Source organism: Lutra lutra, chromosome 1, assembly GCF_902655055.1.
Source record: "Lutra lutra chromosome 1, mLutLut1.2, whole genome shotgun sequence".
Lineage (NCBI taxonomy): Eukaryota > Metazoa > Chordata > Mammalia > Carnivora > Mustelidae > Lutra > Lutra lutra.
Window position 1 is genome coordinate 9429267 of NC_062278.1, and position 26401 is coordinate 9455667.

Here is a 26401-nt window from a genome sequence, read left to right on the forward strand (position 1 = left end):
GGAGTCAGGACTGTTGGTTCAGAGGATGTGAACAACTCTGAAACACATTTATTTGATCCCTTCTGGTCGTTGTGAGGCACACTGTATCTTGGCTACTGGGAGGATGCCAGCACTTGCTGAATGGCATTTCAGGACCAACGGGCTAGGGCTTGAGATAGATAGTGGGCCAGGGAAGCATTTAATTCTGTGGTGGTAATGTCTTCAGCTTACACTCCTGCTAGCACTGGACATTCCAGGAGTTATAGGTTTAGAAACTTCTGCATCAGTTTACTGACAACTCCTCACATCTCAGGTACCTTGTGTTTCTACCCAACTGACAAAGCACAAAATTTTAGTCATCTAAGAAAAACAAGTAAACCAAGGGATAATGGGACTTTTATGGTCCAATAAAAAACACCATCTCATTCCCCAATAAATTAAAAATAGAGCTTCCCTATGACCCTGCAATTGCACTACTGGGTATTTACCCCAAAGATACAGATGTAGTGAAAAGAAGGGCCATCTGTACCCCAATGTTTATAGCAGCAATGGCCATGGTCGCCAAACTGTGGAAAGAACCAAGATGCCCTTCACGGACGAATGGATAAGGAAGATGTGGTCCATATACACTATGGAGTATTATGCCTCCATCAGAAAGGATGAATACCCAACTTTTGTAGCAACATGGACGGGACTGGAAGAGATTATGCTGAGTGAAATAAGTCAAGCAGAGAGAGTCAAGTATCATATGGTTTCACTTATTTGTGGAGCATAACAAATAGCATGGAGGACATGGGGAGTTAGAGAGAAGGGAGTTGAGGGAAACTGGAAGGGGAGGTGAACCATGAGAGACTATGGACTCTGAAAAACAATCTGAAGGGTTTGAAGAGGTCGGGGGGTGGGAGGTTGGGGGAACCAGGTGGTGGGTATTGGAGAGGGCACGGATTGCATGGAGCACTGGGTGTGGTGCAAAAACAATGAATACTGTTACGCTGAAATAAATTAAAAAAATTAAAAAAATATGAGAAACAATTTAAGCATTGCTAAGATAAGTACTAGGTTTGACCACACTGGGCCACCATCTGACTGTTGCATCACGAAGTATAAAACCAAAAATTTAATAAAAAATAAAGCATTTTTCAATTAAAAAAAATTAAAAAAAAAAGAAAACACCATCTCAGACCAGATTAAAAAAAAAAAACAAAATAAATATTGTGGATAGTCAGTTATGGGATCTGGTTGCATATATGACTATTTTAACCCCACAGCACGTAATTAAAAACACTAATTTGATAAATGAATCTTTTAGGTCATACAGATAATATGGAGGCATTTTGAGGGGGAGAGATTTTCACATTAATGCATTTATTCTGCCTGCCTCTTTAGTGATAAGGACGTGTGTTTGTGAAGTGCTTGGCGATTTGTAGATAATTTCCCATGGCTTCTCTTATTTTCTCCTCTCAGCTCTGGTAGGTGGGCCGTATAATTCTATATGACAGAGGAGGAAAACAGATTGTAGATGTGAGAGAATTCTAGTATATTTTGTTAAGGGGACACTCTTCTTTCTCATTTTTAAACTTGGTGTATATTATCTTTTTATTTTGGTTTCTGTGTTTTTCCTAGGGATAGATGGGGGTTTTAGGGGGTATTACCAATGAGCTACTGGTTATTTGTCAGCCTCTCAACAAATATATTTATTATTATAAGGATCAAATTTGCACGTTCTATGTCCTATCTGTATACTAGTGTTTTCTTAATCCTATCTGATTGCATAATGGTCATAATATGCTGCTTTTAATTGGCATCAGTACCAAACCAACAGCAGATATCAATCAAGGAAGCTTTCTGAGATTGAATCGTACAGATAGCAGTGGAGGTATAACTGGTATAATCTGCTATTTTTGGTTTAGTACATGGTGCCAGTGGCTCTGATCTTAATGGACCAGGCTATGTTCTCACTGTCAAAGAACTGCTCCAAAAGGCCATGTGAAAGATGTTTTTTTAAGTCTTCTTTTTTTCAATAGATATGTCTTGCTACCCTCAATCTTCTCTTACTCAATTTTTGAGCTGATGCAGGAGGTTGCACCAACCACCTGGCTAAGCACTGAGTTGTTAGTATACATTTCTAGAGCCCCCAAGTTATAGCTTGTTTTTAGCCAGTAATGCTGTCCTTCCAGAGTCCCTTATCTCCAGGAAAATAACAACCCAATGAAATAAAACATCTGATTCCAGTGGGAAAAATTACACGGCTTAAAGGAACCAAACCACAAAGGTTTCGTTTATCAAACTGGTCAGAAGACATTTTGGTATTTTATATCACTGGAATCACATTGCTGGGGCAAGCTCACCTATACTTTTTGTTGTGTGAAGGTCCAAATGTCAAAACCCTATTTTCTCTCTGGAGCAGGAGAAGTGTTTTTATACCTACTCATACCAAGCCTAGAGACTCTAAGGGTACCTGCATTTAGGTGAACTCATTAGTCCTCCTCACATGTGTGTGCACTAGACTATTCAAGGACAGTGCCAATGCCAGCACCTATTAGCAATGAAGCTCCCAAGTACTTTAAGATGAGGAACGGAATTTGATTGAGCACCGAGAATGGCAATCTAGTTATTGAAATCAGAGGCCAGCCACCAGTGCTTGTGACTGATTTTGGAGAGTTGAAAGTGAAAATGTTTCTCTACATTTGGGATGAGTCTTGAGGCCCATCTCCTTTAAAAGGGGTAACTTTTGTATCATAAGAGCAAGGGGTTGGCACACTGTGGCCAATGGGCCCAACCCAGCCTTCTGCCTGCTCTTGAGAATAATTTTGCTAATGATTGTGGTCACAGCCACAATCTCTCATATTTGTATTGCTAATGATACTTTATGCTGTGACAGTAGAGCTCAGTAAGTGTGCCTGAGACTGTAGGGGCTACAATGTCTAAAATACTGACTTCCTAGCCCTTTATAGGAATTTGCTGGCCCCTGTCTTAGTGTGTCAGGTTGAGAGTACATACATGCAGAGACAGCCATGTGAGGCTGCCTGTTGCTGTGGCTCTTGACATCCTTCTTCCGTGTTTCTTGCCTCCTTTAGGGTAGCCCTTTAATTTTTTTTTAATGTCTTTGAATACTGAGGTCCCTTTGGCTTTCTTAGGATTCAATAGGAATGGCAATCTCTCCATATAAAATGGCCAGGGGCTTACAATGCTGGAAGAAACTCATATAGAAGCATTATCAGAAGTTCAGTGTAATGTTCTTGCAATTTTTCCGTAGGCCTAGAATTTCTTCAAACCTAAGATTTTAACCAAAAAAATCTAGAGATAACTAGAAATTTATTTACACACACATTAACAGAGGTGTATGTGTAAAAGCAGTCATCATAGCACTCTGCAATGAGAGGAGATTAATAGTCATAAATAGAGATAAATAGTCATAAAAGTCCCCTGCCTGTGCGGGACTAGTTAAATTGTGGCATATCCATGCATATAATGGTGATATGGTTTCTTTGGTATAGAAAGAAGGGAATGATAAAATGGATTATATAGGTAGAGCTATAATTTTTTTTTGAATAAAAGGGCAATCTCTAGGACGTTACATAGGATACCAGTCACATTTGTTGTCACCAGGAAGGGGAACTGTAAGGGTATGGAGCCAGGAAGGGGCAATTTTTCTGTAGAAACATTGTTCCTTTTGAGTTTCTAAACATGCAAGGAAATTACCTTTTCAGAGAATAAAAACCAAAATAGAGAACATTTTTTAACAGGAAACAAGTGTAGGTGTGTTGCTCAGATTGATTTACCTGAGTGACGTAACACCCTTGCTGGTAAAAACCAGCCTGGACCCATGTCTAAGCCAGAGCCCAGAAGTGACTCAAAAGGGGGTTCAAGGAAGGATGAAGGCTTTGCTGGTGACAGAGATGAGGTAACGTTCATTTTCTTTTTAATATTCATTGATTCTGCTGCAAAAAAAATTGAACAAACTTCAGTGAGAAGCAAACATCAGCTAATTAATGTGTTTGACCATTTCCACTTTCCTCCTCTGACAGCTGCTTAACCTGACTGATGAGTGGGTTATTGCAATTATAACCACTGAAAATTCCTATGGAGTTAAGGGATATGGAAGTATAGTGCTTACATTTTAATTATTAAAGCTTAGGTTGATTCATGGGCTATGCCCACTGTGGGTTTCTACTGCCCAATCAGATCCCAGGGACTGTTTTTTGTACCAGATGTAGCCACCCAGGGACGTTTTCATTGGTACAAGATCTTGCAAGAGTCTTCCCTCTTCTGCTTCCATAGTAGCAACAGTTACCCAGAGTCAGATGTTATTTCTGATGCTCTTCTTTATTCTTCTTTAATGTCTTAAACTTCTTCCAATGCAAATATCCTACCTGAAGTAATTTTCACTTATGCAACCTAAAAAGAATTAATTTAATCATTTTTTTTAAAAAAACCTTTTTATTGGGGCACCTGGGTGGCTCATTGGGTTAGGTCAGGTCATGATCATTACTGGCTAAAAACATGAGACTTTCAGCTCAGGTCATGATCTCAGGGTCCTGGGATGGAGCCCTGCATAAGGCTCTCTGCTCAGCGGGGGGCCTGCTTACCCCCGCCTTTGCCTGCCTCTCTGCCTACTTGTGATCTCTGTCAAATAAATAAATAAAATCTTAAAAAACAAAACAAAACAAAACAAAACATTTTTTATTGAGGTAGAGTCTAGGCTCAGAATAGTACCTGAACTACACATCTATAATGACTATTACAAGCTCAGTGAATTTTCATAAACCGACCACCAGTGTAACCAATGCTAGATCAGGAAACAGAACCTTTATTGAATCCAGAAACCCTCTTCAAGCCCTATCCGGGTTCTTCCCACTGGTGTCCCAAGCATAACGAGTTGTTTTTGTTTTGTTTTTTTTTTTTTGTTTTGCTTTGACTTATAACAAGATTTTAACTTGTTTTGTATTTTGTATAAATGGACTTATAAAGGATATACTGCTTTGTGTTGGCTTCTTTTGTTCTACATTATATAAATGATGTTCATCTGTATTGTATGAAATTTTAGATTGCTTGTCCTCTTTGCTGTATGGATTTCTATTAAGTGACTACATCGCGGTTTATTTATCTGTTCTACTGATGATGGGTGTTTAGCTAATTTCTGTTTTTTTTTATTGTTTTAAGTAGTACCATTGTGAATATTCTTATACATGTATTGGTGAATTCTGGACCCATGTTTAAGTGCAGTTTCTGGGATACAGAGCATGCATATGTTTAGCTACAGCATGGTGGGTCTCAAGATTTTGCATGACTCAGAATCACCTGGATAGTCTTGTTAAACTACACATCTTTGGGACACACCTGGAAAGTTTCTGACCCAGGAGGTCTAGGGTGGGTCCCAATAATATACACTTCTGATAAGCTCCAGGTGATGCTGATGCTGCTGGTCTGTGCTGGTCTGTGCTGGTCCAGCAGCAGATGCTGCTGTACAGTTCTGGAAAGTTTTGCACCAGTTTACCCTTCCACCAGAAGCCCGTGAGAATGCCAGCTGCTCTGTTTGGTATTAGCCTCCTTTTAAATTTCAGCCCTACAGATGGAAATGTAAGGTATTTTCTTATGGTTTTAATTTTTTCCCTAACTAATGAAGTTGAGCTTCTTTCCATGTTTATTGGCTATTTGTATATCTTCTTATGTGAAGCACGTGTTAAAGTCTTTTGCTCATTTTTCATAAAGATTGTCTTTCTTTCTTACTGAATTGTAGGAATTCTTTATATATTCTGGGCATCAGTTCTTTGTTGGGTTTTCATTGCAAGCATCTTTTCCCACTCCATGGGTTGTATTTTCACTCTCTTAATAAATGATGAACAGAAATTCGTAGTTTTAATATAATCTAATTCATCTTTTTTCTTTTAATGGTAGTGCTTTTTGTGTTATTTAAGGAATCTTTGCCTGCTCCAAGGTCATGAGGACATTCTCATATTTTTTTAGAAGATTTATTTTCCCCCCTCTTATATTTAGATGTGAAAATCATCTGGAATTGATTTTTGTGTTTTGTTGAGTTTCAGTAAGATTTTCATATACTAAAGTCATCTTCCTTAAGGCTCTGTTTAAAATTCACTTCTTTGTATCCATTTTTAGTACTTTTTAGAAAGATCAATGCCATATACCAACTTTTAGAAAACTCAGGAGATTTTCTTTTAACCTACAATTGTATTGAAAGCAATACCTCAAATAATAAATGCTTTATATTTACTCAGGATAGGCTTACTTTCGATGGAGCCAAATTTAAGGCAGTTATTGAAACTTTTAAGTAACATAAAGCACTTTTTTCATCTTGTGCCAAATATATGATGCCCACAATAATTTATATTTAATTTTTAATACAGTTATCTATCATGAGTAATTATGTGGGCTGCTCCCAGTATTCCATTCTCTGTTATGTGGTTTTTCTGAAGACTGTGGTTTCTTTGTATAGCTACTGGGAATTATTACCTTGCTGATGAATTCTCTTCTGAAGAGATATCAACTACGAGTTTCAGTGTTGCATTTTTTCACTTTAACTTACAAAACAGGCATAGTGTCTGGGTGCTTCCTTATTTCTCAGAGGTTAGAACAAAGTACTCTTTGTGTTTAAAGAAATATTTAGCAAGACTGTGGTGCTTTGTGATAAATACCTTTAAAATTGGCTGAAAGAATTGATTAAAATTACTCTACATGTTTTGCCATGTCATTTGGAGCAGCCGGCTTTCTTTGGCCAACAACATACTTGAGTAGTTTAAGAAAGCCTCTTGGTATTTGGTGGTCAGACCAGCCATGGCCATTTTGCACAGAAGGAATGAAATTTGGCTTAGACTGGGGGAAAATTAAGAATGTTTAGAAGGATTGAAAAAAAATGTCCCATGCCAACTGTGTTATTCGGACTCCTTTTCTCACTACCAAGAACAGCTCACTCTAGAATGCAAACTTCATGAAGGCAGACACTTTGCTGGTTTTGCTCACAGATTTATCTCCATCATCAAAAGCGAAGCAGTGCTTGGCACATTGTAGGTGCTCAATTAATATTTCTGAATTGTAAAAGGAATGAATCAGCCCTATGGCTCTAAAAGGTGGGATGCAGGCATGTGTGGCATTGGGGAAGCTGATCAATGGCTTTCATCTTTGTTGTCCCTTGTCTTGGGTCCATTATAAGGGCCTTCTGTAGGGATACTGAGGAGCAGTCACATTGGATGTTTTCTACCCCAGCCTTTTTGAGCTCATAGATGTAGAGACTCTGGATGTAGATGTTCCCCACTCCCCACTGCCCCTGAGGATGAGGGAGTGTTTGAAGATGACCCCAAAGCCACAGACTTTCAGAAGCAGGAGGTTATGGTGTTCTTGCTGGTCATAGGGTGTTTTAGTGAAAGATGAATGTAAGATAAAGGATGAGTGCATTCATAGACATGATTTAGGGTGCTTCAACGCTATGAAGTTTAAGGAAAGCACTCAGTTAATTTCGCTGAACAACTATTCAATCAGAAAACAAATTATAAACAGGTTTGTAAGTTACAAATGACTAGGATTTAACTTAATTTTTAAAAATGTGGATGAATACAGGACTTGCTTATGATTGTTTAAGGTCTTTGTAAAATATCCAGAAGGAAATCTCTGTTTGATGGAACTGGAGTTGGAACAAGAGACATCAAACTTAAATTTGAGGACCATTCAGAGTTAGGTCCTAGCTGAAAGCAGACGAGTAGGTGAGTTGTCTGAGGTTCATTTTCTTGCCAGGAGGTCTTGGGAGTAGAAGGAGAAGGAATATGAGATGGCCTGCCATCCTGCTTCCAATTTTCAGTACCTAAGTATATGTGCCAATTTTTATTGATTTTAGATTAATCCAAAACTTCGAAGTTCATTTAATTGACAGTAATGACCTGAGGCACTTTGCTGTTTTTTCCTCTTTCAGTTTTTATCTCTCTGCTCATATTTGACTGTGTATGTCTTACTCTTACGTACACGTACGTGGCTCTTCACGTACATGGCTCTACCTCTGTGTTTTCGGTTTTCATCTCTTCTCAAGTTCTTTGAAGGAAACAACGCATTTTCTTTCTAGCCATCCGTGATGCCTAGGGCAAAGGAGTCTTTGCTGAGCTTCTTAAATCTGTGGGTATCCCTTTAACCATGCCACAATGCAAAAAGAAGTTACATGGAACAGAGAAGCTTCTAGAAGAGCATTTGACTGTATCTCTTCTCTTCAAGGTAATGAGCAATCCCACATTTATTGCAATGAGGATGTTTATGGATATATGTTACTTTATTATATTTTGTGGCCATCAACAGGCTGTTGACTTTGGGAAAATTAGAGCTAGTTTGTGATGGAGGAATATATGCATACTTTTCTAAAATACTGTATAGGCTATTTAAGAAAGCTCTAGAGAAATTTGCATCCAAGAATTTGCATACTTTAGTATTTATACCTGAACATTACAAAAACTGAGATAACTTTCCCTTCATATTATACACTACAAAAAGATAATGCCTCTTTTAATGCATCTTATACAGTTTATGAGCAAGAAAATTTTCTCAATTAGATATGCAATGGTATTTAACTTTTAAAGCTTGTTATAGGATTATTCTAAAGTTTCATGTAGATAATAATGATACTACTACTGAGGTAGTCATCTGAAGTAGACTATTTTCAGGTGCTTTGCTGTTTATACATATTATTTTATTTAGTCCATAGATAACCTTGTGAAATAAGTATAAAGGTGCTTTAAAATGAGGCTCAGAGAAATTAAGTGACTCATAGAACTACACTAGGCAAGTGGCAGAACCACATGGTTGAATGTCTGACCTCAAAGCCCTTATTCTCCATTACTAAGATGAACCTTTGGTTATGCAAGAAAAAGCTACTAGATAGAAGAAGTATTGTATTGTAAAACTCTGGAAAAAATCATGGAGTCATACCCTTAAAAAGATCTTTGTTAGACTTTGAGTATAGGAAAGTGGCAGAAAAACTGAATTACTAATTGGAAAGAGCCATTTAACATACACAAAAATTTTTATTAAGCAACTATTATATGCCAGGTAATGAACTAGATACTCAACGTTGATTAGATCACCTGCCTGCTCCCCAGATCTAACAGTCTAGAGGAAGTATTTTTATATGCTTTACTACCTTCTTCCTTAAGAACTCAAAAGAGAAATAGGGAAATTCATTAAAACACTGTGTCTGCTAAACTTTCCAACCTTATAATTAATTGGTTTCATGAGAAGAATGGAAAATTTTTTTCCAACAGAAGAAATATGTAGGGTATGAGCAGATAGACGTCTTTGAAGAAATGTTTCCTTTCTTCTGTTAATATTGAAATATCATACAGTTATTTTCCTAAGATGTTGAAATTGGTATAAAATATTTTTAGATGACATCCAGTGTAAATGCTTTTTTCTCCCCACTCTGTTTGGCTGGAGAAGCCTGAAAACTGTATATGTTTCCTAAGAAAACCGAGAATGAGCAAAGAGAAAGAGGAGAGCGAGAACAAATTCTAATCAGGACTTTTCTGATACAGTCAAACTGTTCAACAACCGTGAGAGTGCCCTGTCCTGCACTGTCATGGGAAATTAGAGCTAACAGCTGGAAATTGTTATATATAGACTTTTCTATTTTTTCTTTTAAGTAAACTGTAGTAAGTCACACCAAAAAGAGCTGACCTATTTAAAAACCTTGCTGTTGTATCACATTATACCTGCCTGTGACCTGGAGCTCTGTGGACATATTAGAATTGGCCCCATTCCCCAGGCACATGAGGATGTCTCTATGCTTGTCTTGCATTTCATGACGGAAAGTCATCTTGGCTTTTACTGCTGCTCTTTTCGTCACCACACATCAGCGGGCATAGCAACAAGCAATAACGTATTGCTGCTCTTTGTTTCCCCTGTTTCTATTCTAGTCCTGGTGAACACTGAGAAGTGGTCCTTAAGAAAGCGAATGGACAAGAATAACCAACAAATAAGAATATCAATTTCAGAATAATTAAATGTAAGGATTTATCTAAATAACATTAGCCTCGGTGTCAGTGTTTCTTATATACCCATACTTAAAAAAATAAGAGTTGGAATCCTAGTGAAGTCTCCAGAGACAGGGTGGATTTGCCCATAACCAAAGGCCTCTTTGGAGTTGTCCTTGAACATCCTCAGGGGCCATTTCCAATGGTGTCAATGCCAGTGATAGAGGCATATGGCATTACTCTCTGAAAATCAGTATCTGTGAGGCTACAATAGTACATTTAAATTTTTCCATTAGTATTTTTTATAAAGTCATTTCTAAAATATATTAACTTTATTTTTAAAAGACATTTTGTATCTTTTTTCCCATCATTTTGGCCTGTTCTTCTGGGAGCATTTCCATTTCTTTATCTCTTGTCATAATTTGCATGACATGCTAGCCAAGAAGGAAAAAATGATGAATAGAAAGAGTAAGCATTTAGCAAATTATCAAATGAATGGATCATTACTCCCTAAGAACCAGGCCTCCTGTAATTTTCTGACCGCATGTGATTTTCTTATAGAAACCACTTGACTCTTGGGAGCAAATGAAGCAACTGGGAACTTGAGGATGATGAGTTTTGCCATGTGTTTAAATCTGTGCTTTGGAATAAAACCACATTATCTTTTACTTTGCTTTGTGAATCTGAGTTTATATTGAAATGTCTTTGAGGAATGTAATACTAACTAGATTATATTCAGGTTCAGTTCTGGAAAAGTTAGGTTACATATGGACTCCTAAATACATGAATGTAACTTCTAAAGTTTCTCTCATTCTCAGAAATGAGAGCTAAAGTTATTTTTAGAGATTACAGTTGAGTGGAGACAGTGATCTATTGGTCTGATGCCTCCTTTTATGACATTAGCCCTGAAATGTTGCATATTTCCATGCTTAGAAATACCCTCTAACTTTGTAATGTACTCTGAGGGTTGTATTGTACCTATTCTTTGCTCCATAAATCTCATAATGGCTGTTGTCCAAAAGCAATAAGATCTGACCTGATGTCTGATCTGTGGAATGAATGTCACATGGTTCATCTTAGGCTGGAGGGGGTTGTTCTTCATAGGTCAGCATTCTGGGCATGAGGCCATGGTAGTTTTTATTCTGTAGGAAAGGTAGTCTGAGTGGAGCAGTAGTACCACGGTTTAGACTTTCCCTTCATGTTTTAGACTTTCTCCAACAGCCAGGGTACAAATCAAAATGTAGTTTTCACATGAAAGTTGAGGTGATTATAGTCATATGGAAATTCAGTTTACCAAGTACAGGGCCATGACACCACCCAGTTCCAGAGGGTACTGGTCATAGAGAAGTAGTGCCATGGGAGGACTGATCAAACAGTACCATCTCTAAACACAAATGAGGAAACTGCTGTTTAAATTCATCTCTAATCCCATGATTTTTAATATAAAGAGAACTTGGAATATTATATATATATAATATTATATTATATATGTATATAATATAATAGCTTGTGCCTGTAGTCCATTATGCCAATGATATTGGAACACTGACAACACATTATTTTCCAATCGAAGTCAAAGTAACTGGCCAAGGCTGGAGGGCTGTGAGTGAAAGTGAATTCAACAATCTTGATTAACAAGAACATCAGGCTAAAGTAGATGTATTGGGGTAAGGGTTAGGGAGTGGAGGATGTTCAAAAGAATTGACAAGAACCGATATTATATTTGTTCATTCCCTTCCACCTCTCCTCTCTCCTTCCTCTTTCTCCCAGGTGACAGAGACTGCAAATCAACCTCATTATCTGTTTCCTCCTTACTCAGTTGTTACAGATCCCCAGTTTTTGGTTGGATATATGGACTTCTCCTACCCCTACTGTGTTTCTCAGTTTCCTTTATAGTTAGGTGAAGATACATGGATTAGTTCTGGAAAATGAACAGGTGTGGTAAGTATACCTTTAGGCTTGTGACTTTTAGGGAAAGTGCCCTTTCCCTTTTCTTCTCATCTCATTGGAATGAGGATGAGATAATTAGCCACCTTAGACCATGTAGTTGAGGGAAAGACTGGGGAAGGCAGAGCAGCAAGGTGGGAGAATCCCAGGTCCCTGCCACCTTGATGCCTCTACATTAGTTCTGGATTATGGCCATTCAGATAATTATATGAAATAGAAATAAACTCTTTTTGTTTAAAGCGCTACTGTATTGGCTCTTCTTTTCACAGAAGCTGTTCCTTTATCCTAACTAATGTATTTTCCTCTTTCCCCCCTTGACCTCCTTCATTCCCTTGTCTTTCCACTCCTCCATTCTTTTCTTCCACCTTCTGTGGGACCAATGTCTCTCAAATTTTAGTTTGAATAAATATTGGTAGGGTGGACCTTATTGAAAAGCAGGCATTCATTGCTGGTATAAACATTGGGGTACAGATGGCCCTTCTTTTCAGTACATCTGTATCTTTGGGGGTAAATACCCAGTAATGCAATTGCAGGGTCATAGGGAAGCTCTATTTTTAATTTCTTGAGGAATCTCCACACTGTTCTCCAAAGTGGCTGCACCAACTTGCATTCCCATCAACAGTGTAAGAGGGTTCCCCTTTCTCCACATCCCCTCCAACACATGCTGTTTCCTGTCTTGCTAATTTTGGCCATTCTAACTGGTGTAAGGTGGTATCTCAATGTGGTTTTAATTTGAATCTCCCTGATGGCTAGTGATGATGAACATTTTTTCATGTGTCTGATAGCCATTTGTATGTCTTCATTGGAGAAGTGTCTGTTCATATCTTCTGCCCATTTTTTGATATGATTATCTGTTTTGTGTGTGTTGAGTTTGAGAAGTTCTGCCAAACTGTGGAAAGAACCAAGATGCCCTTCAACGGACGAATGGATAAGGAAGATGTGGTCCATATACACTATGGAGTATTATGCCTCCATCAGAAAGGATGAATACCCAACTTTTGTAGCAACATGGACTGGACTGGAAGAGTTTATGCTGAGTGAAATAAGTCAAGCAGAGAGAGCCAATTATCATATGGTTTCACTTATTTGTGGAGCATAACAAATAACGTGGAGGACATGGGGAGGTGGAGAGGAGAAGGGAGTTGAGGGAAATTGGAAGGGGAGGTGAACCATGAGAGACTATGGACTCTGAAAAACAACCTGAGGGTTTTGGAGGGGCGGGGGATGGGAGGTTGGGGGCACCAGGTGGTGGGTATTGGGGAGGGCACGTATTGCATGGAGCACTGGGTGTGGTGCAAAAACAATGAATACTGTTATGCTGAAAAGAAATAATAAAAAAAAAAAGAAAAGCAGGCATTCAGGCTCTGCTTCTAGAGGTCCTGGTTTAGGACATCTTGGGTGAGGTGTAAGAATATGAATTTTTAGGAAGATGGTCAGGTGATATAGATGGAAGTGGTCTGTGGGATACACTTGAAGAAGCATTAATAAAGTATCTATGCCTATCATGAAGTAGAGGCTCAAAAAAAAAAGACTTGAGATAATGGATTACAGTAATGAGTGAGATCTGCTGATGCTAAACAAAGATGGAACTTATATGATACTTAACAGCTCCATTGATTCAACTGCCTCAAAAGTATCAGATAATAATGGCTTAAGCAACTACAGTGAGAACCCAGAAATGGACCCACAACTATGTAGTGAACTATTCTTCAACAAAGCAGGAAAGAATATCCAATGGAAAAAACACAGTCTTTTCAGCAAACGGTGCTGAGGAAACTGGACAGCAAAGTGCAGAAGAATGAGACTGGGTCACTTTATTGTAACATACATAAAAATAAATTCAAAATGGATGAAAGACATTAATGTGAGACAGAAAACTATCAAAGCCATGGAGAAGAACACAGGCAGAATCCTCTTTGACCTTGGCCACAGCAACTTCTTACTAGACAAATCTCTAGAGGAAAGGGAAACAAAAGCAAAGTGAACTATTGGGACTTCATCAAGATAAAAAGCTTCTGCACAGCAAAGGAAACAATAAAACTAAAAGGCAGCCTACTAAATGGGAGAAGATATTTACAAATGACATATTTGATTAAGGGTTAGTAATCAAAATCTACAAAAAACTTATCAAACTCAACACCCCCAAACCAAATAACCCAGTTAAGAAACAAGCAGAAGACATAGACACTTCCAGTGAAGAAATCCAGATGGCTAACAGAAACATGAAAAGATGCTCAACATCACTCATTATCAGGGAAATACAAATTCAATCATGATGAGATACCATCTCATACCTATCAGAATGGCTAGAAAAATTGTTTTACCCTTTTTAAAAAATTAACATACAATGTATTATTTGTTTCAGGGGTACAGGTTTGTGATTCATCAGTCTTACACAATTCACAGCACTCCCCAGGCACATACCTTCCCCAATGTCCATCAACCAGCTACCCCATCCCTCCCACTTCTGTCCTCTCTAGCAAGCCTTAGTTTATTTCCTGAGATTAAGAGTATCTTACGGTTTCCCTCCCTCTCTGGCTTCATCTTGTTTCATTTTTCCCTCCTTTCCCCTATGATCCTCTGTCTTGTTTCTCAAATTCCTCATATCGGTAAGATCAAATGATACTAGCCTTTCTCTGATTGACTTATTTTGGTCAGCATAATACCCTCTAGTGCCATCCATGTCATTGCAAATGACAAGATTTCATTTTTTGATAGCCGCATAGTATTCCATTATATATACATGCCACATCTTCTTTATCCATTCATCTGTTGATGGACATCTAGGTTCTTTCCATAGTTTGGCTATTGTGGATATTGCTGCTATAAACATTTGGGTGCACATGCCCCTTTGGATCACTACATTTGTATCTTTATGGTAAATACCCAGTAGTGCAATTGCTGGATTGCAATTTTCAACATTTTGAGGAACCTCCATACTGTTTTCCAGAGTGGCTGCACTAGCTTGAATTCTCACCAACAGTCAAGGAGGGTTCTCCTATCTCTGCATCCTCATCAACACCTGTCATTTCCTGACTTGTTAATTTTAGCCATTCTGACAGGTGTGAGGTAGTATCTCACTGTGGTTTTGATTTGTATTTCCCTGATCTGAGTGGTGTAGAGCACTTTCTCATGTCTGTTGGCCATTTGGATGTGTTCTTTGCAGAAATGTCTGTTCATGTGTTCTGTCCATTTCTTGGTTGGATTATTTGTTCTTTGGGTGTTGAGTTTGATAAGTTCTTTATAGATTTTGGATACTATCTCTTTATCTGATATGTCATTTGCAAATATCTTCTCCCATTCTGTTGGTTGTCTTTTGGTTTTGTTGATTATTTTCTTTGTTGTGCAAAAGCTTTTGATCTTGATGAAGTCCCAATATTTCATTCTTGCCCTTGCTTCCCTTGCCTTTGACAATGTTTCTAGGAAGAAGTTTCTGTGGCTGAGGTTGAGGAAGTTCTTCTCAAGAATTTTGATGGATTCCTGTCTCACATTGAGGTCTTTCATCCATTTTGAGTCTATTTCTGTGTGGTGTGAGGAAATGATCCAATTTCCAGAATGGTTAACATTAACAGCACAAGAAACAACAGGTGTTGGTGAGGATGAAGAAAAAGGGGAACCCTCTTACACTGTTGGTGGGAATGCAAATTGGTGCAGCCAGTCTGGAGAACAGTATAGAGGTTCCTCAAAAAGCTAAAAATAAAGCTTCCCTACAATCTAGCCTTTGCACTACTAGGTATTTATCCAAAGGATAGAAAAACACATATTTAAAGGGATACATGCACCCTGAAGTTTATAGCAGCATTATCAACGATAGCCAAACTATGGAGAGATCCCAAATGTCCATCACTGATGAATGGATTAAGAAGATCTTCTGAATGGATTAAGAAGATAGTATTCTATCATATATGATAGAATATTATTCAGCCCTCAGAAAGGATGAAATCTTGCTATTTGCAACAACATGGGTGGGGCTAGAGTATATTATACTAATTGAAATAGCTTAGACAAAGACAAATCCATATGATTTCATTCATATGTGGAATTTAAGAAAGAAAACATATGGGAAGGGGGAAAAGAAAAGAAAGGAGAGAGGAAAATAAGCCATAAGAGACTCTTAATGATAGAGAACAAACTGAGGGTTGATAGAGAGAGGTGGGTAGGGGAATGGACTAGATGGATGGTGGGTATTAAAAAGCGCACTTGTGATGAGTGCTAGGTGTTGTATGTAAGTGATGAATCACCGAGTTCTACTCCAGAAACCAATATTGCATATTTAGGTTAAATACCTAAAATTAACAACAACAACAGCAGCAGCAAACCAGCAACTATCAAATCAGTTACTTGGCACCATGTAGAAAGAAACAGCTCATTGACCCCCATTTTCCATATCCAACCAGTTGTTTTTGTATGGTATTTATATAATTTTAGGATGCACATTTTTATTGCTCATTGTTTTCAGGATATAAAGTTTGTTGAATAGTACCATGCTCTCTGAGGTTTTCAAGTATTTATTCTTGGGTGGCAATACTATGTAGCTCAGCGAATGGCATTAGTTAATTAGGATAATCCACAAACAGTTGAGTTCCTATGTGATGAGCTTTGTGCTAAGCATGAGAGATACAAAGATGAACAGAATACAGTCCTCCTTTCAAGCCTCATACAACCTGGGGGAGGCAGACAAATAGTTCAAACAATGCCTAACAGGTGAAGAGTGCTCCAATAGAGGCATGCACAGGGAACTCAGGGCCAGAGAGGGGGACATAACTCAGTCTGAGGATATCTGACATAGATTCTCAAAGGAAGAGGTTACTGGAGGCAGGCAGAGATGGTGAATAGATGGCAAGAGAAGAATCCTCAGGCCAGAGAAGATAGAATATGTCAAGTCACAGCATAAAGCACATTTGGGCAGAGCTCTGTGTACCTGTTGGGGGCAGTGAGAAAAGGATGGCAGGATGAAGGAATCCAATTCATGAGTGCTTTGGAATTTATCCTGATGTGTTCATGCACCATTGGAAGGTATTAACCAGAGAAGCAAAATCTCTGGCTAACACTTACAATCCATTCCCCTGGCAGTGCATGGAGGATGAATGGGAAGGAAATAAGACTGGAGACAGGGATATGAAGAAAAACATGGTTAAGAGTATCAAACAATGAAAAAAAAATGTTCATCATCATTAGCCATCAGGGAAATTAAAATTAAAACCTCATTGAGATATCACCTTACACCAGTTATAATTGCCAAAATTAACAAGACAGTAAACAACATGTGTTGGAGAGGATGTGGAGAAAGGGGAATCCTCTTACACTGTTGGTGGGAATGCCAGTTGGTGCAGCCACTTTGGAAAACAGTATGGATATTCCTTAAGAAATTAAAAATAGAGCTACCCTATGACCCTGCAATTGCACTACTGGGCATTTACCCCCAAGATACAGATATAGTGAAGAGAAGGGCCATATATACCCCAATGTTCATAGCAGCAATGGCCACAGTTGCCAAACTGTGGAACGAGCCAAGATGCCCTTCAACAGATGAATAGATAAAGAAGATATGGTCCATATATACAATGGAATATTATGCTTCCATCAGAAAGGATGAATACCCAACTTTTGTATCAACATGGATAGGACTGGAGGAGATTTTTCTGAGTGAAATAAATCAAGCAGAGAGAGTCAATTATCATATGGTTTCACTTACTTGTGGAGCATAAGGAATAACATGGAGGACATTAGGAAAAGGAAAGGATAAGTGAATTGGGAAAATCAGAGGAGGAGACAAACCATGGGAGACTGCGGACTCTGAGAAAAAAACTGAGGGTTTTGGAGGGGAGCTTGGCGGGGGGGGGGTTAGGTGAGCCAATGGTGGGTATTAAGAAGGACATGTATTGCATGGAGTACTGGGTGTGGTGCATAAACAATGAGTCTTGGAACACTGAAAAAATGAAAATAAAATAAAACAAAACAAAATAAAATAAAATAAAAAAAACAGTATCAACCAAGACTGTGGCCATGGAAGGAAAGGAGGGTGAGATACTTAAGTGGAAGGGACAGAATCTAGTGACTAGTGAGGAGTAAAGTCGGGAGTTATGTATAATTTCTGTCTTAGGCAATAAGCTACATGACTTAGAATTAGAAGTGTTGGACTTGAGGAGATTTTGGTTCCCCAGAAGGGAATCTAGCTATGATTCTGAAACTCAGACAGGAAGTTTTTTTCTCAAGATACAGTTTTAGGAGTCATAAGTACATCAATGGTAGCTGAACTTGTGTACATTAAAGGCTTGCCAAGGAAGACCATGCAATGAGAGTCAAGAAGAGGACCAGTGAGGGAACGTCATACAAATTAAAGACTGTGCACTGATGCCTAGTGATGCCTTCACCCAAAGACTTGCTTGGACCCAAAGTCTGAAAAAACATTCACCTCCTCTGTGAGGCCATCTTGCTCACAGTCCCCAGCAGGAGTTCATAATGCCTTTCTCACTGTTTCACTGGACTAGTATAACACACCTTGGTGAGTCACGCCTTGTTGTGGAGACAGATGGCTGTCACTTTACAGGCTATGTGGTGAGTGTCTTAAAGACAGAAACTGTATTTTATTTACCCTGTATCCCCAACACATTTCACTGTATCAGGCCTCAGGGCATTTGTGGTTTACAGAGTGAAGGAGAGATTCCATTCTTGTTCATTTATCTATCAATATCAGTATCAATGCTGGCTATGCTGTTGAGCTATTTTACTGTTCATTTATTTGCAAAATTTTCACACAAAATTTGCCTTTTCTGAACTAAAAAGAAAGCTCTGGAATTTTAGGGAATTTTTTTTTTCTGTTCCTACCCTTTCTGCCTGTCGTTCCCATCTCAAATCATTCTGGGCTTGTTCTGAGCTTTCTAAAGTCATTGCTAAAATCTCCTCATCAACTGGGGATCTTGGTTCTAGTAGAATTTGTGGCTTTGGAAGTTCCTTTTCTTTTACTTGTGACTACTAATAATATGGCTTTTGAATCAATATCATGTGAAAGAAGAAAAATTAAATTAATGAAAATACAGAATTTTTTTCTAGTTGTCTGTCATTTAAAAATGGTTAAAAAAAAAAGCCCAAAGAATTGATTTGAGGGTAACAGTAAAAAACCTCTGTTTGTCTGTGGTTTAGCAGCTGATTTTATTTCTATCATCAAGTGTTGGCCATATCTAGTTTTTGCTTTAGCATATTTCTTATATTTAGGTATTTATGCATGCTACCTTAGAGATTTACCAGTCAATATTTTTAAAAATTGAATGATAAATGAATAATCTTTTTTTGTTAACCTGGCATTTGTGTTGAAATTATATACTAAAAGTCCTTTCAAAGAATATAAATCAAAGGATTGTGAACTTTCTTTGAGAATAGTTTGCCTCTTAGCATCTCTTGGAGGCAGGAGAAGATATGTGAATATTTGTGTATATTTTTGAGACATTCTGAAATGAATGCAGCATATCAATCAAATTATGTTCTTAATTTGTCTAGATAAGAAAAATCAGAGTTTTTAGTTCATTCACCTCTAGGTTACAGAATTTCTCAAGGCAGTTCATATAACTGCTTTAGAACCACTCAGTTGGGTTTTTCAAATATGGCATAGACATTTCCCAATATAGACCTACTGAATAAGACCTTCTGGGTGAAGCCAGGTGTCTGATCTTTAGTCCCCTAGGCTATCTTTATGCTCACCTGCATGCTCAGAGCCATGGCTTAGTAGAGTGGTTCCAGGGTATAGGTGAGGAATCCATGCTGAAGCAACAGGGTTGTCCATAGAACTGAGATAGGCATTTGCAAGACCACTCAATAGGAGGACAAGAGTCATAATCTTCTTCATTGCAACATTAGATTCTGCAACTGTAGAATAGAAGAGAAATCACTATATGGTAGCTGTGAAGGCATTAGTCTTAAACTTGCAACATACTTGAGCCTACACTACTCATTATTTGTTTAATTTCCCTATGGCCATGTAGACTCTGAGCTCCTAGATGGCAGGGACTGGTTCAGCATTCTTTGTATCCATGTCTTCATCTTGGAGCTTGACTGACAACAAATACTCAATATGCCTTTATTTACTGACACACAGGAAAGCTATCTACTGAACCTGAGGCAAGAATCATGTACGCTGCTGCACACACACCTGTCCTCAACCACATACAAGCATAGACCTCTCAAACATAGCTTGCAAAACTATAGGACTAGGTTCAAAAGACAATGATGACAGTACTTGCCTATGGTTCTGGCTATGTCAGAATGATTCCAGTAAGATCACATGATGAACCTCAGTCTGTTCAGAACCAAGAGAAAAACAAACATGACATGAGTTCTCATGGACACAGTTCTCATTTCAAGATAGAAAAATTTGGGTTATATCTATTTCAAATGTGACCTCAGAAGAGGTGAGCTTATAAGGAATGATGTTGGGTTCCTTTGGGAAACTCCTTGAAGTCCACCTTCAACTGAGTGTGAGCACTCCAATTCTTGACTCCCCCAGCACCTTGCATCTTTCTTTGGTGTCTTCCAGTCCACTGTATTTTGATTTAACTGTCTTATTTATCTTATTAAATTACAAATTCTTTGAGGACAAGACCTTCCTTAGGTTAAATAACCATAGCCATGTCTTAGACTCTAGTTGTTTAATTCCAAGCCCTTCTTTGCACTAAAATCATAACCAGAGGTGATGCTAAACTAAAGTTCATTATTATTCCAAAGGGAATGGTATCAGAATTGGAACAGAAAGGTATTCGACATCAGGTCTCTTGAGAATGAGAAGCAGTAAGAATATTTTTATTTGTAAGGAGGGGAAAGAGAGTTTTGTAAAGCATGACTTAGTTGGTGAAGATGGTCTTGGGAAGAGGCCACCTTGTGAGAGAGGTCCCACAGGCAACAGGAAGCCAGCATGCAAACACAGAATATCATGATGGGGAGTTATTACTGTGTGGTGTGAGCATTATGAAGACATAATAATAATAATAATAATAATAATAATAATAATAATAATAATAGGAAGTGGTTGATAGAGGCAGAAAGCAGAGTAGTGATTGCTAGGGGCTTATAGAGTGGGGAGTGGAACTGTTCAATGGGTACAGGGTCTATTTTGGGGAGGTGATGGAAGTGATGAAAGTGATCAGGATCAGATAGTGATATTGATTGTACAACAATATGAATGTACTAAATACTGAATTCTATACTTTAAAGTAGTAATTAAAAAAAAAGACATTTGGAACTCAGATTAGGGGGAAAAGAAGGAAGATTCCACTATTTCAAAGTTTAGCCTCTCAATATTCTTGTTGCAAAGAAGGGATCTGTGTTGATTAAAGACTGTAGAGATACTAGAGTAATTTTCTATGACTGGACTTGGGAGACGGAATTAAGAGATGCTGCACAATAAATAGAGCAAATGCTTTATTTAAAAAAAATTCAAGATTTATTTATTTATTTAGCACCCTGGGATCATGACCTGAGCTGAAGATGGACAAGTTAACCGACTGAGCCACCCAGGCATCCCCAGACAAACTACTTTAAAACAGTGCTTCTCTGTAACTGGTGTTCATGGCCAACCTTGCTCATATGTGTTGACAAGTATTTTTTATTAAAAATATGAATAATTAGACAAGTGAGGACACTTTGAAATCTTTTTTGAGGGCCATCTACTTATGTCAAAATGGTGTAATGAAAAGCAAAGCAAATTAATATTTTAATATTAAATGTAATTTGATATTTTAATTTAAAAGGTAATAGTAAATGTAATATCCTGGTATTCTGGGATTCTATAGTACTGCTAATTTACATTCATTTATAATCCTTCAAAATTTAGAGGAAATGAGCAAACACAGCTAAATACAAAGTTCTTGAGAGTTGAGTTAGAGTGTGTGTGCCGATTGGTTGCTACCTTAGGTTCTACCTGGATGATGGAACTAAGTTTCTCTGGTTGAGGTTTAACCTGTGAAATATGTGGTTTTGTGAACTGGATAAAGTATTGTTTAATGTAGAGATTCTCATATGTTATAATGCTTAAGAATCACCTGGATGTTGTAAATTCTAGACCTGAAACCTATTTTATCATATACATTAACTAGAACTTCAATAAAAAAATAAGTAAAAAAAAAAAGATGAAAAAGAAAATCATGTGGAGAACTTCTTAAAATGCGAATTCCCAGGCCCTATCCTCACATATTCTGATTTAATAGACCTGGGGTGGGAATAAGGATATGGGTTTTAAACAAATGCCCAAGGAATTCTGGTGCTGCTGGTCTGTGGAACCCTCCTACAGAAGCAAGGGTCTAAACTAATTGGAAAATGCAGTTTCTTAGTCACAATTCTCAGTACTAAACCAACCAGTATGGTGATCATTAAATTAATCACATTCTTTTTTTTTTTTTAAAGATTTTATTTATTTATTTGACAAACAGTGATCACAAGTAGGCAGAGAGGCAGACAGAGAGAGAAAGGGAAGCAGACTCCCTGCCAAGCAGAGAGCCCGATGCAGGAGTCGATCCCAGGACCCTGAGATCATGACCTGAGCCTAAGGCAGTGGCTTAAACCACTGAGCCACCAAGGCACCCCAAATTAATCCTATTCTTAATATGGTTTTTCTTAACAAAGAGAAGAAAGAGCATGGAGTCCAATCCAAAAAAAAATTTTTTTTTACAGGACAACTTGGCATTGATTCTGACTTCCTCAAATTATAATTCTATTGATTTTCCTTTTTATTAAATAAATGTTCCTTGAGCTTACTTTAGCTGGGTACGAGGGCAGTTTTCAGTACAGTTTTACTGCCCATCTATTGCCTGCTTGTTGAAGTGCAGAAGAAATCTTTAAATCAAATGGATGAAAAGAATCATCATAGAAAAGGGATGAACAGAAAATTACATTATCAGTTGTATTAAGACAGAAGAAAAAGTGTATTTGCTTAGTGTTTGACAAGGTTACTATGGTAGTTAATTTTATGCAAATTTGGGTCATGAGGTGCCCAGATATTTGGTCAAACATTCTGGATGTTTTCCTGAAGGTGAGGTTAACACTTAAATTGTTAGACTGAGTAAAGCGGGTTGCCCTCCCTAACGTGGGTGGACCTCATCCAATCAGTTGAAAGCTTTAATAAAACAGAATGACTGGTTCTATCTTGAGTAATAGAGAATTCCACCTTTCTGACTGGAACACTTTTGAGCTGAACACTGGCTTTTTCCTGCCTTTGCAACTGAGCTGAAACATTGGCTTTTCATGGACCTCAATTGAATATACACATATTTACATCTCTCATCAGTTTTGTTTCTCTGATGAGCCCTGACTAAAAGAGTTATAGCTTTATATCTCTTATTGTTTCCTTTTATTAAAAAGTGCCATATTTTCATAGTGTTTAGAAATATAGAATGTTCCAGGTGGTGGGTATTAGAGAGGGCACAGATTGCATGGAGCACTGGGTGTGGTGCAAAAACAATGAATACTGTTACTCTGAAAAGAAATAAAAAAAAAGAAATATAGAATGTTTGAACCCCTATTTAAACACGTTTTGTGCCTCAGCAACTTTTTTCAGGAATGAGATACATCTCATACATATCACAGCAGCACGGCCCAGTGGAAATTGGACACTGGTGTGTAGTCTGGAGCATCATACAAGCTATTCTGTCGTTTCCTTTGAGAGCACATCTACCCAGGGTATCATATCATAGACTTTGTCCAGGCACCAGCAAGACAGGGAAGGGCAGGGGAGGAATAAAGAGACTTGACAGGTGTGCCTGTCACTGAGTGTTCATAGCTATATCACAAGCTGTCTGTCCATTGTGGTATTATGATCCCAGAGTTATCATTTGAGAACCCTTCATCATGACAAAGATGAGCAGTTTCTGCAGCCCACTGCAATCTTGGAGAGTTGTCCTGCTCCACTTTGTGTGTGTGTGTGTATGTCTTTCTTTACTTATTTAATTGAAGCAGAATTAACATACAATATTATGTTAGTTACAGATGTAGAACATATTGATTCAACAATTCCATACATTACTCAGTGCTCACCATGATAAAGTGAGAGTGCCCTGAGTGACTGTAACTTCAGTCTTCTTAAAAAGAGAATTGGCTTTAAGAAGATATGGCCTTATTACCATCATGGCATATAAACATGTACACATACACTTGCACAGAATCCTGTATGAAGGACTCATGGGAAAAATCCTATTCCTTCTTTTCTTACAAATACTGACTTCATTAGTAAAATGAAGATGTTTACTTAGTTGCAAGAGAAAATAATCTGTTCAGCTGAAAATGGGAAAGAATTTACTAAGTTTGAAAAACTAAAAATAATTCCTGGCTGGTCTTATTCCTGTCCTCTGTATTTAGAGGAATTTACTCCTGATACTATTATTACAGGAAATTCCAAAAGCATGAACATTTTCTGGTATTTTCACAAAAACAAGTGTTTATATTTTATTTAATTTAGGCACAGAGGAGAGCAGGATTTCTTTGTATGCATTGAAGTGTCTAATGGATGCCGTGACAATGTGATTTTGTGTAAAAGGTAGATAATGAAAGCATTTAAAAATTCATAGAAGGGTAATAGAGTATCACACTTACTTTCAAACTTTGCTGAAGTCCACTACAAACAACGATTCTTAACACTAACAATGTCATCATTATTGTTTTAGGGAAGGGACATTGGTATCTTTCTCTAGGATCAGCTTTTAGGTTATTATGAAAATGATCAGTGGTTAATAATCATGAACATATCTGATTACTGTGAGATGTCCAGTTATTGTTGGCAGCTAAGTAAGTACAGGGAATGAAGAGTGATAAAATTGGGTTTTGAAGCAGCGGGGGGTGGGAGGGTGGGGGAGCCTGGTGGTAGGTACTATGGAGAGCATGTATTGCAAGGAGCACTGGGTGTGGTGCATAAACAATGAATTCTATTACACTGAAAAGAAATTAAAAAAAAAACCCACACAGGGTAGTGTTTTGTTAATAGCATCTCGTGCTGGTCTCAGCTCGTCTTTCATCTTACCTATTAATTTTGGAGCATGGAAACACCATTGTCAGATGTGTCAATATCATACATGTGTTGGACAAAGATAAAGATACTGAAAATGTTGACCTCCAGTTTAAAATGTCCTCAGACCACAACTCTGAATTTTCAAGTTCACTGTGCCCTTCCAAGGTTCTATAAAAATTCCATCTTGATTTGTCATTAGCACTTTTGTATGGCTGTGAGTGGATTTTAGGAAAGGGGAGCTATGCAGTGAAGAAAACTCTTTGCATGCTCATGAGTTCAGTTCTTGTGAATTTTATATAATCACCACCACAGATCATGTCAATAATTCACTGAAGAAAGCTGAAAGAAGTTATGTTCATGGAATACACTGGTGACATTTGCCTGAAAATGTTTTAGCAGTCAGCTGAACATGCGCTTTTATTAGAACTATCGCTGCCACAGGTAACTGTATAAAAATCTCATCTAACAACTTTGACTTAAATGTGCATTGGACAATACCTTTGTAGCAGCAGGCCACATGAATTTTTTTGCATCGAACAAAATCAGTATTGAGAAATTTGGAATTGCTTTGCTAAAGTGGGTATCTACTGAATATCCCCAATTCAATTCTTTCCTCTAATATGGTAATCTGTTATCTGTATTCAATTATCTGGAAGGTGAAAGTTGCCGGGCTGCCCAATGGAAAATTTTAAGCCCTTTCACTCTGGGTCTGTTGTCTTTTCAGATCAATCTTTCTGCTAATGACAACCAATACTTTCATATGTGATTACAGGCCTGCTCCATCTTTTCATGAGCCGAGACTCTTTGGAATCATATGTATTGATCTTTTTAATAGAAGTCAGGAAAAATAAAATTACTCTGGCTTCTTGTGGCAAAACGATGATAAATGAGAACTTAGAAACTTATGGGAGAAATTTTTTCTGCCTTGGATTATTTTAATCACTAAAAATGATTGTCTTTTTAATAATATTTGCTTTCCATTATGCACATTTGCAGCAAAGCCAAAAATTGTTTCTGTATTGCTTTATGAAACCACATTGAGGCAGGGGCCTGTTGGTATTCCCGTACCTGCTGGTGACTCAGGTATAGTGGCCCCTAACAGGAGGCAAAGAGCCAAGCTCCAGAGTCTTTGCAGCAATCTCAAGTTGAGTTTCAGTGCAGCACTTCTGATGAAAGAGAACTTGCTGAACTAGGCATTTTTTTTTTTTAAAGATTTTTTATTTATTTATTTGTTAGAGAGAGAGAGGGAGAGAGCATGAGCACAGGCAGACAGAGTGGTAGGCAGTGGCAGAGGGAGAAGCAGGCTCCCCGCTGAGCAAGGAGCCCGATGTAGGACTCGATCCCAGGACGCTGGGATCATGACCTGAGCCGAAGGCAGCCGCTTAACCAACTGAGCCACCCAGGCGTCCCTGAACTAGGCATTTTTGAAAAGGACTTTTGTTTAAAGCTCATTGTTAATACTATTGTCTTAGAAGCAAGCTTATATTTCTTTTATCCCTCCTCCTTTTTGATTTCTCCTTGGCTAAGA